A 13708-nucleotide genomic window follows, 5' to 3' on the forward strand; every position below is an offset into this window, starting at 1 on the left:
CTAAGACACTGTCACTCATGTAGCCTTTTGGAAGACATCACACTAACCTTAAGCAATCAATGCCCTTGGTACAAAGTGACGCCCATCTTAGTAACACATTCTCTTGAATCTTTACTCATTCCTTTTCTTACTTACTCCCTTTTCTCATGTTTTCTTGGCTTTTCTGTACACCTTGCTATAGTCTGAATGTTTGTGTCCTCGTCAAAATTGATATGTTGAAATCCTAGCCCCAAAAGCGATGGTATTATGAGGTGAGGCCTCTTGGGAGGTGCAGAGCTCATGAGGGCTCTGCACTCATGGGATTAACGTCCTTATAAAATAGGCCCAGGGGAACTTGTTCATCTCTTCTATCACGTGAGAACACAGCTCAAAGATGCCGTCTATGAACAAGAAAGTGGGCCCCCAGCAGACAGCAAATCTGCCAGCACCTTGATCTTGGACTCCCAGCCTCTAGAATGATGAGAAATAAATTTTTGTTGCTTGTAAGCTACCCAGTTTATGGTACTTTGTTATTGCAGACCAAATGAACTAAGACGCTCCTCAAAAACCATATTCAGGCTCAGGCTCAGTTTATGGAAACTCAGCCTAAGATAACGATTCCTGCTGAGCAGAGTCAGAATTTTATATTGCTATAAAAAATAAACAGTGCTTTCTCAGGATGAGTTGAGACTTATGTAACCCAATTAACCAAGTCAGTCTGTCAATAATCCTTCTCAGTCCCTGATGGGATTGATGAGATCTGCCTATACTTTAACTTCCTGCCAGAAGAAAATTCAATGCTTTCTGGAAGATAATAAAAGCACCCTAAACCTCTTCAATTTACATACCATGTGTAGATAGTTTTTAATCCAAAATTATCAGATCTGTCAGATCACAAAACCAAATAACCAAAAGCCAAGAGAAAAAAGCAGACAAAAGAAACAGACCTACCGGTGTTATGGAAGTTATCATACATGTACTTTAAAGTTTCCATTTGAAAATCTATTTTCTTGATATAGGTTTTCTATATATTCAAGAAAATAGATTTTCAAATGGAAACTTTCATCAGAAAACTGGAATCTATGTTTTAAAAGCATGAAGTAAAATCTCAGAACTAAAACTGAAACGACTAAAATTAAAAATTTAATGCAAGAAGTTTATAAAACAACAGAAACGGCAGAAGATAATGTAGTGGAAAATAGGTCAGGAGAAAAGTATCAATTCTGAAGCACAGGATTAAAAGGATTTAAAAAACACAGAAAAGAGCATACTTGACACATGGGACATGGTGAAAAGGTTTAATACATGTCATGAAAGTCCCAGAGAGACAGAAAAGAGAAAAGGGAGCACATGAAATATTTGATGAGTTACTATCTGAAATTTTTCAAAAATGAAGGAACATTAAGCTACAGATTTGAAAATCTCTAAAAACTCCAAGTAGGATAAATTCAAAGCAACCCATACCTTGAGCACTTTAAGGTGGCTGGTACAACTAAGGAAATGAGTTTTTAGTTGTATTTTATTTAAATTAATTTAGATTGAAATAGTCATTATAGCTAGTAGCTATGTATTGGACTGTGAAACCCTAGGACAGTTGCTAAAAGAATAAAGGAAGGGGCCAGGCACGGTGACTCACACCTGTAATCCCAACACTTTGGGAGGCCGAGGCGGGCAGGTCATGAGGCCAGGAGTTCGAGACCAGCCTGGCCAACATAGTGAAACCCTGTCTCTACCAAAAACACAAAAACTAGCCGAGCGCAGTGGCGGGTGCCTGTAATCCCAGCCATTTGGGAGGCTGAGGCAGGAGAATCGCTTGAAATCATAAGGTGGAGTTTGCGCTAAGCCGAAATCGCGCCACAGCACTCCAGCCTGGAGTAAAGAGCAAAACTCTGTCTCAAAATAAAAAAATAAAAAATAAAAAAAATAAAAAAAGAATAAAGGAAGGATATGGAATGAAGAAAACTCAAGCTAGAGAAATAGAAGCACTAAAGAGTCTAATGATATTCATGTCCAAGTTGAGTCACACACAGCATATATTGTTGACTTCTTTTATAAGAGCCAGGTCTTATGGTTTGTTTAAGTTTCTGGTCTATATCCTCTTTGGTGACCATTGCCCAGTATCGAATAACTGCAGAAAATTCACAGCTTAGCTCTGACCAGCTTTTAGGGGACACGCCTTCCCCATAGGAAAGACACCATTCCTGAATAATCACATTTGCAAACCTAGATTTACCTCAACCTAATCGTGATTTTGTTCTTCCTCTGGCCTTGAGGCTTGAAGTCTAGTCTGCCATGTCCCAAAATCCACCCAAGATTGATGCTTCTAATCCAGGGTACAAACACTTTCTACGGTTGCCCTAGCAAAGCCTCAGGAGTTAGGACTATACTCTTAGAGCTTCCTGAGTGCTTTCAGGAAAATTCAAACGGAATCCGAATCTATAGAAACAATTTATTTTGTCACAATCTTCCAATATGAGTCCATCCATTTTCTGTAACCCAGAGGACAGAACAGTCTCCCCATTCTGAATAAAAGAGGCGGATTTAGATGTTTCTCCAGACCAAGGGAAGCTGGACTTACTTTCTTCCAAGAAAGGTGGAAGAGGAAGAGAACAACGGTGTTTAACCTTCTGTGTCCTTGGTACTTTTACTTACTCTGAGAAGAAGCTTCATCCTGTGACATACAGGTATCCACAGCTCAGGGAGTTTTCACTTCTGTTCTTTACACCTCTAGAAAGTTATAGCAAAGCAAGGAAAAGCAGGAGCGGGGACTGAAATGATCAGAGATACAGGAATTTTGTAGGAGAGTTTTCAGAGGTGAAGACTTGAAAGGCTTATACTTGAAGTTTGCAAATCCATGAAATTATGATTAATTTTGAAAATCAAGGACTGTTTGTTTGTTTTTACCAAATTTCAGGCTATCAGATGCAGAGAGTAATCTCTGAGAGTAAAAAGAATATAGTTTGGGGCAAATAAGAGTGAGTCCTCTTGCATTAAAATGAGTCCATTGATTACTATTTTTAAAAAATTCTAGGATGTGGTAGGAATTCAAACAGATAAAGAAGCTCAAGAAATGTTAAACTGCAATTAAAAGTAACAGGTCCTTAGCTGGTCATTAAAAGATGTAAGAGATCGTGGGGGTTGGGGCAGCTGAGGGAAGTGCCATGGATGCAGGGCTCTGGGCCCGGACAGAAGGTGCTCCCCTCTGGGGTCAGCTGCAGCAGGCGTCTGGTCATCAACTCTCAGTCCTTATGTATGAGGCTTCCTGGGCAAGTCCTGCCCTGGTTTACCCCATTCTCCTGGAGGCTGCTGGAAGCCTGAATCTTGTTTCCAGAGCACCAGGGTGGAGGTTTGGAACAACCGGGTACTTGCTGTTGGAATTCCTGAAAAATGGCAGCAAATACCCATAAATAAATGTTAGGAATTAAATACAGAATGCTTGACGTTTCACATATTTTTTAAAACATTGTTTACCAGTTTCTTTCCTCCTTGCCAATTGTTAGAGTTGCCAAACAGCTCTCTAAGGTTTGGCCTATGCCCTACCTCTCAAATGATGACCCTGGCTCAAAGAAAACATTATCTGGATCCAAACTAGCCAACTGTATATGTTTGCTTAAATAACCAGATTTTATTCCCCACCTGTGTCAAGCACACAAGGAAAGGGTGGCCTTAGGCTATAGGACACAGGTTTGACTTTGACAGCTGAGAGGCCAAAACAGGGAGAGCAAACCCAGAGCTCCACTGACAGCCTTCCCTGATCCCCTCTTCGTAACAAGCTTTGCCAATCGATCTAAGCCCTTCTTCTCAGGGGGCAGAAGCAAAGCCTCACAATCCTCAGTGCAACTATCTAACAATGGCATGTTTAGAGTGGGCACCAAAATGAAACTCTGATTATAGCTTATTGTGAGTCCCTAGTGGGAAGGCCAAAGCCTTATGCCAATTGCTAAATTCTTTGACGGTGTAGGATAGGTCTTTCCAATGAGACAACTGGTTGCCCTTAAAATACCTTGCAACTCCATTATTGACTAGTACCAGAAATTTTGTCATCAGAACATCTACTCCAATAGTGCATAGCCTTGGTCCTTGTAGGGAAGAAACTTGGAAGTCCTGTATGTGTGTTTACTCATGTAACTCTCATAACCTGCTTTCATCCACATTTTATTTTTTTATTTTATTTTATTTTATTTTATTTTATTTTATTTTATTTTATTTGGAAAGACAGTCTTGCTCTGTCACCCAGGCTGGAGTGCAGTGGCACCATCTCAGTTCACTGCAACCTCCGCCTCCCAGGTTCAAGTGATTCTCCCACTTCAGCCTCCTGAGTAGCTAGGACTACAGGTGCCCATCACCATGCCTGGCTAATTTTTTTTTTGTATTTTTAGCAGAGACAGGGTTTCACCATGTTGGCTAGGCTGGTCTCAAACTCCTGACCTCAAGTGATCTGACCACCTCAGCCTCCCAGAGTGCAGGGATTACAGGCATCAGCCACTACTCCTGGCCTATAAACCACATTTTACAGATGGAAACACTGAAGCTCAGAATGAATTGCCTTAGATCATACAGCCAGTAAGTGATAGAGCCAGGATGAACAAAACTAGGTTCATTGCACCCCCAAGAGCCTTGTTTTCTCCACTGTATCACACACAGCTAAGGGTGAAGATTTGATATGGAGCCGGGGAAGAGAGTCTGGGAGGCAGCAAGAATTCTAAGTTCCTTCGTCTCAGAGAGAAGAGGCCCGTAGGAAGCCTGCAAAGATAAAGTGCCCAGATTCCCCAGTTCTGCCTAGGGCTGAACTTGGGTGAAAACAAAAGAACATCAAAGTAGAAGCTGACCTTTCTGCAAGAATCAAGGAACTTGTGTCTGATGGGATTCAGCAAACTCCCTTTTGTCAGCCAAGAAGAGAAGCAGGTGGCAAATATCTGCCACGTGATAAAGGTAACCGTAGGAATGTAGGTACCGATGTTGGTGCTGGTTTTAATACAAAAGTATATCTTCTTCCTCTCTTGGTAGACGTGAATGTCATCTTTAACTGGCAGATCCCCCCGGAATGCTGGCCCTGCTCTAGCAGTGGGCCTGGCATATTTGACACCTGCGGTAGATGGTCTTTAACAATGCCTCTACCATATGACAAAATTAGTTTTAATGATAATCACAAAATTAAACAAATAATGATAATGGCAGGGAAAGACATGCAGACAATGAAATGTTTTCTTTTCTTTTTTAAATTAAAGACTTTTTTTTTTTTTTTTTTTTGGCCAGGCACGGTGGTCCACGCTTGTAATTCCAACACTTTGGGAGGCCGAGGCACATGGATCATTTGAGGTCAGGAGTTCGAGAACAGCCTGGCCCTACGTGGTGAAACCCCGTCTCTACTAAAAATACAAAAAAAAAAAATTAGCCAGGGCCATGGGGGCGGGGCCTGTAGTCCTAGTCCCAGCTACTTCAGGAGTGGAGGAGAAATCGCTTAAGCCTGGAAGCGGGAGGTTGCAGTGAGCGAGGCCCGTGCCACTGCAGCTCCAGTCTGGCAACAGAGCCAAGACCCTGTCCTCAAAAAAATTTTTTGTCACCATGTCTGCCTTTTATTTTTCCATTTTTTGGTGGAGATGGGGTCTCACTATGTTGCTCCAGGCTGGTAATCAAAATCCTGGCCCTCAAGCAATCGTCTTGCCTTGGGCGTTCCAGGTGCTAGAGATACAGGTGTGAGTCACATGCCCAGCCCCTAGTTTTTCTTTTAATTAAACTTCAACATATATAATCATGGGAGATAAAAATACTACATTGCCAACGAAGGAAAAAAAGTAAATCACTTTAAATTCTGGTCTTTTATGAGAAAGGGGAAGAACTTTACCATACATATTGGTAATGCATGGGACATTATAGTTTTTGGTTCTAGACTCTGCAAATTTGTCATGATTTTCATCAAAGTTGATTTTCCATTGGTCCTTGCAGAGCCATATTTAATATGCAATGTAGCCAGGTTTAATTATTCTATCTTCACTCACTATTGGCAGAGGAAACTTTTTCAGCTCATTTTCATTTCTAAAGTTTTCTTTCCCACATCACCAAAGCTACAAAGAAGTTCAGAAAAGTCGTAAACATAAGGGATAAATTTGCAGAATTCCAATTGCACAACAATTCCAGAAATGTAATACACTTCATGTCTTTGTTCTTAGGATGGATCTCCAGCAGCTTTAAAATGTCTCCACAGTTGGAACATTTTCACAATAAGAAAACCATCACTGGGAAAATTGTATATAAGTTTCTATTATTTTGGTTTTCAAGTTTTCTGCCAAAAATCAGGAGAAAGCAGCTGAATGAAATCAGAGAAAAGCAGCTGAATGAAATCAGAGAAAGCAGGAACTTACTTAAACCATTGCATTCTGTCCAGCTCCTGGTACAATTGACTGAGCCGTCCAAACACTGCCTCTGAAACTTCTTCTGGCAATTTAAGACTGTCACCTTGGGTCATTTCTCCCAACGCTGCTTCTTTGACTATTGATTATCTTTTCTGTGTAACTGTCCATTTTCTCCCCTACAATCACCTTTTCTTCTGGTGGCGGTAACAGTCCCCTCTCCACATTTCTCCGTGCTGATCTGCAAGGAACAATTTTTAAAAACTTGGTGTACCTGTTCAAGGTGCATTCTGACTGTCTGAAAATATTTTTGCCTGATTGCAGAGGTTGCAGAGAATGACAGAATTGAAGTCACTCAAGTTCCCTGTCTCTGTCTACAATCACTCCCATTGTCTACTTCTCATCCACTGTTTGGAACAGACACATGTAGCCGAATTGACCGCCAAATTAGCTTCCATGCGGAATACAATATTTACTAAAGGATAAACAGTAAAAATGTGCTAATTTAAGCTGAAGCATATACTATTAAACTCAACAGTAACCACAATTGTTTAGAACTTAGACCAACAAAAGATGATTGGAGGAGGAGTACTGTGTCCCTAACATGATGTAGAATTGCCAACACGTGGAGCAGTGCTTAAATGGTTTTATTAGTGTTGTTAAATTCTCTGCAGACAATGTCCCCCGTCATTGCCTGCACCAGGGCAGACTGCCCACTGCCTTCCCTTGCTATACCATAGATCTTAATCGGCTGCAGCTTTTAACCAGATAATTCACTGGCCTGCTGTGCACAGCTTAGATCTCAGGAACATCCAACCCTTCTGACTATCATAAATTCTTACTTATTTCATTATTGACTGGATTAAATAGATTTAAAAACAGAAATCTCACAGGTTTTTTTTCTCCTGCTCAAGCGACAGCCCCTTTAGCTAGGAAGGAACCCACCAATAACACATCCCTGTCATCTCTCAAGCCTGCTCTTGCTGGGGAAGAAGACGGTTCTTTCAGGGGCCTCCCTCTGGCTCCCTGTGTACTCTTTTATCCCTGGTGGCTCACACCTGTAATCCCAGCACTTTGGGAGGCTGAGGTGGGTGGATCACCTGAGGTCAGGAGTTCGAGACTAGCCTGGCCAACATGGTGAAACCCCCATCTCTACTAAAAATACAAAAAATTAGCCAGGCATGGTGGCCAGGGCCTGTAATCCCAGCCACTTGGGAGGCTAAGGCAGGAGAATCGCTTGAACCCAGGAGGCAGAGGTTGCAGAGAGCCGAGATCGAGCCACTGCATTCCATCTCAAAAACAAACAAAAACAAGTAAACAAGCAAATGGGCAAACATTTAACTGAGTGATTTCTCATGCCCCTTCAGGGCTTGGCTAGGAGGTCGGATGGCCTTGGCTGGGCCATCTGGGCTGCTGAAGATGGTGTCAAGGAAGTGAAAGTTCAGATCCTGAAACCGCTGCTCTCTTGCTCAGGCGTGGCCACAGGCGGTTCCTTGTCTCCATCCCGGGGACACTGCTGACTTTTTAGCTGGTCATATTTCCTTGTTTGGCATCCTCAGAACCATTAGGCCCCGGAGACTTCCAGATGTCTTTTTTTAACAATCAGAGCCGGATTTCCTGGGCAGTGCCCGCCTCATGCAAACATTCTTATTTGTTATGGCACTGCCCTCAGAATGTGCAGGAATGAGTTCTAAAGGACAACCCTGGCTCGGCCCGGGGCCATGCTTCCATTCCATATACGCCTCCTCACACAATCTCACTCCAACCTGTGATGCAGGGTGGGGCAGAATCATTATTCCCATTTTAGAGATGGGGAAGTGGAGATGCCAAAGCTTGGAATGAACAACCCAAGGTGACACAGCAGCCCTTTGGGGCAGAACTGGTACTAGAACACCCTCACCCCCACTTCTTACTCACTCACCCACCCCAGCTCCAGCTAACTTAGCTCAGGCTTGGCCCAGGTCCAGTAATCCTGGTTACACAACTGTTATCAGGCATGTACTCAGCTAGAGAGTATAAATAGACCCAGTGCCTTGCTGCTGAGAATTTATGATTCAAAAATCACAAGGTTTTACAATGAGTAACCAGATGTCTTTAGAAATATGGCAGAGGAGTAATAGCATAGAAACAGCTCGTTTCTATGACTTTGTTTATTTGTGTGTTTTTAACTTGTCACCTATGTCTGGCAACAACACATTTAGGAAGCTGTCCTAAAAAAAAAGCTATTCACCAGGGATGACACATTTGTGGCACATGCCCTGAGGAGTCCCTGGGGATGTCTGTGGCACGTTGCGACTCTCTCACAGCTCTGCCCACTTAGCCCAGATGAGCCTCAGAATCTTCCCTAATCTAGCGCTCTGCCCAGACACGTATCTGACAGGGGATTTCAGCTAGTGAGCCAAATTCGATTTGCTGTCCCTGCCATACATTTCAGGCTGCTTATTCCAGGAAATGTGAAATTCAGTTTGTTTGCCCTTTCAGGGAGCTGCAGCCTGGTAACCTTACTCTTCTTTCCATTCACGCCCCCACCCCACCCCACAAACAAGGGCTAGGGGCAACAAGCTACTAGGAAGTGCTAAGCACCGCTTAAAACAGAAGTTATGCACCTGAGGTCTGTAAAACCTCGGCAGAAGTGGCCGCAGTTGATGGTGGAAATTATTTCACTGGTAAAGCACTCCTTCCTGAATCCTTCCCAAGATTCCTGGGCAGGTGTTCTTTGTAAAGCCCCTCCCCCAGCCAGAGATCCTCATGTGCCTCATCACCTTGAGAACTGCAGCTGTCTTGAAGATCGTTCCTATTTCTGGGAGGACTGAGTTTGAAGGTGGAGTCAAGTCACTTGGAAATGATTCACGGGGACATTTAGGCCGGGGTGAGTGGTGAGGGAGGAACCCTGAGCGCCAGCCACACTCTTTATCCCTCCTAGGACGTCCACATCCCACACCCATTAAGTGAGTCCGTCTTAAAGGTCAACATGGGGTAAGTCCAGGATTAGGACCTGAAAGGAGCCATGAGCCCTGTGCTGGGCTGAATTGCATTCTCCCAAAATTCCACGTCCACCCAGAACCTCAGAATACAGCCTCATTTGGAAACTCATTTGGAAACAGGGTCTCTGCAGATGTAATTAACAGTGGCGATGAGATCACGCTGGATTAGGGTAGGCCCTCAATCCAATGAGAGTGTCCTCCTAAGAGACGGAAAGGGACGCATGGAGACATAGAGAAGAAGGCCATGTGGCGACAGAGGCAGAGACCAGAGGGATGCCACTCCAAGCCCAGGCGCGCCAAGGAAGAGGCAGGGGATGATTCTCCCCTGGGACCTTCAGAAAGAGCGTGGCTCTGCCAACACCTTGATGTTGGACGTCTGACCTCTAGGACTCTGAGACATACATTTCTGTTATTTCAAGCTACCCAGTTTGTGGTCATCGGTTCCGGCAGCATTAGCAAACTAACACATTTTCCAAATAATATACCTGCTCCTAAGTCTTCACTCAGGTTCTGCTCCTGGGAGAGAGGAAACCCAAACTAAGACAGTAGGTATAAATACCCTCCTATTACAGATGAGGAAACTGAGGCACGGCTTCACTCACAAAGCAGCTGTGGGACCCAAGCACCCGGCAGCTACGTTGTGGCTCAAAAGAGGTTGAGCCTATTCTCTCTGCGGTCTGCTGTGGCGCATCAGTGACTCTGAGTGTAAACTGAAGGCCCACGGCAGCTTTGTCAGCTCAGCAGTCAAGCAAATGACCCGAGAAAAATGGGGGCAACCATGGGCTACTTGGTGCTGGAAATGGGGTCATTAAAACATAAAATTATCAGACCCTTTTTGTAAGCAATGGTTGCTATGAGAAAGCCCATGAGGCAGTAGGGCATGGGGAACTCATCTCTTTCTTTACACTTTGGGGAAGCAGACCTTCAACAGGCTTAGTCACCAGGTACTTTGTTACATGCATGGTCATTGGTTGGGAAGATTCAGTTAATCAGGGCCTTTTGCCTGAGAAACTTGCTTTAACAATAAGTAGGAAAAAACAGGAAGGGACTTTTCCCATTGTTTGACATATTTTCAACATAATATTTTCTTACTTTTTTTTTTTTTTTTTTTTTTTTTTTTTTTTTTGAGCGGGTCTTCTCTGTCGGCCCAGGTTGGAGTAGCAATGACCCACGATCTCAGGCTCCACTGCAGCTCCACCTTCCCAGGTTTATGCCATTCTCCTGCTCAGCCTCCCGAGTGCTGGGACTACAGGCGCCCGCCACCTCGCACGGCTAGTTTTTTGTATTTATTTCAGTAGAGACGGGGTTTTCACCATGTTAAGCCAGGATGGTCTCGATTTCCTGACCCAAGTGATCCACCCGTCTCGGCCTCCAAAGTGCCTTGGGATTAAAGCTTGAGCCACCGCGGCCCGGCCTCTTACTATTTTTTGAGATTTCTGATACAACCCATATTTCATCTTCAGGAATAAACGTCCTCAAATCTTCTTGCCTTTTCCTTAGTTTATAATTATTACTGAAAATAACAGAAAAGCATTAGCAACCCAGCCGGGTGCAGTGGCTCATGCCTATAATCCTAGCACTTTGGGAGGCCAAAGCGGGCAGATCACAAGGTCGAGAGATCGAGACCATCCTGGCCAACATGGTGAAACACCATCTCTACTAAAAATACAAAAATTAGCCGGGCATAGTGGTATGTGCCTATAATCCCAGCTACTTGGGAGACTGAGGCAGGAGAATTGCTTGAACATGGAAGGCGGAGGTTGCGGTGAGCCAAGATTGCGCCACTGCACTCCAGCTTGGAGACAGAGCAAGAATCTGTCTTAAACAAATACATACATACATACATACATACATACATACATACAGCATTAGCAACCCATGTTGTATGTTTACACAGACTTAAATTACTAATCAATAGTTCTTTACCCTCTTTGGTAAAGAAAAATACCTTTCCCAGCTGGGCGCAGTGGCTCACGCCTATAATCCCATCACTTTGAGAGGCCAAGGCGGGTGGATCACCTGAGGTCAGGAGTTCAAAACCAGCCTGGCCAACATGGTGAAACCCCATCTCTACTAAAAATACAAAATTAGCCGGGCATGGTGGCAGATGCGTATAATCCCAGCTACTTGGGAGGCTGAGGCAGGAGAATCACTTGAACCTGGGAGGCAGAGGTTGCAGTGAGTGGAGATCGCACCAGTGCACTCCAGCCTGAGCAACAAGAGTGTAACTCCATCTCTAAAAAGTAAAAAAGAAAAAAAAAAAAAGGAAAATACCTTTCCCAATTAACCAGTGTCCTTGTTGATGATGATTTCAATCTCCATGGCATTGTTTACTCCCCTTTGGTGGCCAGGGGAGAAGCCATTTTCAGAGGACTGATAGATTCTAGGCACAGCAATCACCTGGTCCTTCTGGGCTTCCCAGTTGGCAGGGCTGGCATTTGGGAAGATGGGGAATGGTGTGATCCACAGGAGCAGGCTGAGAAGGTGGCCAGGCAGAGCATCTGATCCCAGCATCTGACACCAGCGGCCCGTTCTCTCCACCTTCTCTGGGACAAAGCCCACTTGTGCCTCGTGCATTTGCCTCTTGGTTCCTAGTCCTCTCTAGGAACCACTCAGAGGCACTGCTGAGCTGAGGAATCTCTGCACAGGATGCCATGGGAGTCATTCAACCTGCAGAGGATAAAACGCACATAGAGGAAGGTGGTCTCTGAGTTGGAAGAGAAGGCACTGAGTCCTCCAGATGCAGGTTTTGAAGAAAGGCAGTATATTAATATTTCATGCCATGCCACACAAAGGGTCTGCTGACCTGGGTAGATTGAAGTCTTGTGACTGCCTGGTAGGCTCTACTACCTGTCTCATAAACAGAAGGTGCTAAGCAGAGGCACAGAGCCTGGATGAATTATTGCTACTGGCTAAAATGGCTTCTATATAGCCAAGACCACATCTTCCCGGCGAGCACAGAGCCTTGCCCCTTGCCACTCCGCCGCCCATCCACACCTGCCGCCAGCTCACCATGGATGATGGTACCATCGCCTTCATCATCGATAATGGCTCTGGCATGTGCAAGGCTGGCTTCACAGGCGACGATGCTCTCCAGGCCGTCTTCCTCTCCATCATGGGGTGCCCCAGCCACCAGGGCGTGATGGTGGGCATGGGTCAGAAGGACTCCTCTGTGGGCAACGAGGGCCCAGAGCAAGAGAGGCATTCTGACCCTGAGGTACCCCATCGAGCATGGCATTGTCACCAACTGGGAGGACATGGAGAAGTTCTGGCACCACATCTTCTACAATGAGCTGTATGTGGCTCCTGAGGAGCACCCCCTGCTGCTGACCAAGGCCTCCCCGAACCCCAAGGCCAACCACGAGAAGGTGAACCAGATCATGTTTGAGACCTTCAACACCCCAGCCATGCGCGTGGCCATCCAGGCCTTGCTGTCCCTGTACACCTCTGGCCGTACCACTGGCATCGTGATGGACTCTGGTGATGGGGTCACCTACACTGTGCCCATCTATGAGGGGTATGCCCTCCCCCACACCATCCTGCATCTGGACCTTGCTGGCCCAGACCTGACTGACCACCTCATGAAGATCCTCACCGAGAGCAGCTACAGCTTCACCGCCATGGCCAAGTGGGAAATCGTGTGTGACATCAAGGAGAAGCTGTGCTATGTCGCCCTGGACTTTGAGAGGGAGATGGCCATGGGGGCCTCTAGCTTCTCCCTGGAGAAGAGCTAGGAGCTGCCCGGTGGCCAGATCATCTGCAACGAGCAGTTTCACTGCCCTGAGGCGCTCTTCCAGCTTTCCTTCCTGGGCATAGAATCCTGTGGCATCCACAAAACTACCTTCAACTCCATCAGGAAGTGTGACATGGACATCTGCAAAGACCGGTACATCAACACAGTGCTGTCTGGTGGCACCACCATGTACCCTGGCATCACCGACAGGATGCAGAAGGAGATCACTGGCCTGGCTCCAAGCACGATGAAGATCAAGATCATTGCTCCTTCCGAGCGCAAATACTCCATGTGGTTTGGCAGCTCCATCCTGGCCTCGCTGTCCACCTCCCAGCAGATGTGGATCAGCAAGCAGGAGTATGACAAGTCCAGCCCAGGCCCTCCATTGTCTACTGCAAATGCTTCTAGGCAGACTGTTACTTAGTTGCATTACACCCTCTTGACAAAACCTAACTTGAACAGAAAACAAGATGAAATTGGCATGGCTTTATTTATTTCATTTGTGTGTGTGTGTGTGTGTGTGGTTATTTTATTTTATTTTATTTTATTTTATTTTATTTTTTTTTTGGCTTGACTCAGGATTTAAAAACGGGAACGGTGAAGGTGACAGCAGTCGGTTGGACTGAGCATCTCCCACAGTTCTACAATGTGGCCAAGACTTT

At 45.1% G+C, this 13708-nt stretch overlaps 1 pseudogene; it reads left to right on the top strand.

The window, feature by feature from the left end:
• Positions 1-12326: 12326 nt before the first annotated feature.
• Positions 12327-13454, top strand: LOC108526409 (actin, cytoplasmic 1-like; annotated as a pseudogene).
• Positions 13455-13708: the final 254 nt, after the last annotated feature.

This window comes from Rhinopithecus bieti, unplaced genomic scaffold (assembly GCF_001698545.2).
Source record: "Rhinopithecus bieti isolate Rb0 unplaced genomic scaffold, ASM169854v2 scaffold_2554, whole genome shotgun sequence".
In the NCBI taxonomy this organism is placed as follows: Eukaryota; Metazoa; Chordata; class Mammalia; order Primates; family Cercopithecidae; genus Rhinopithecus; species Rhinopithecus bieti.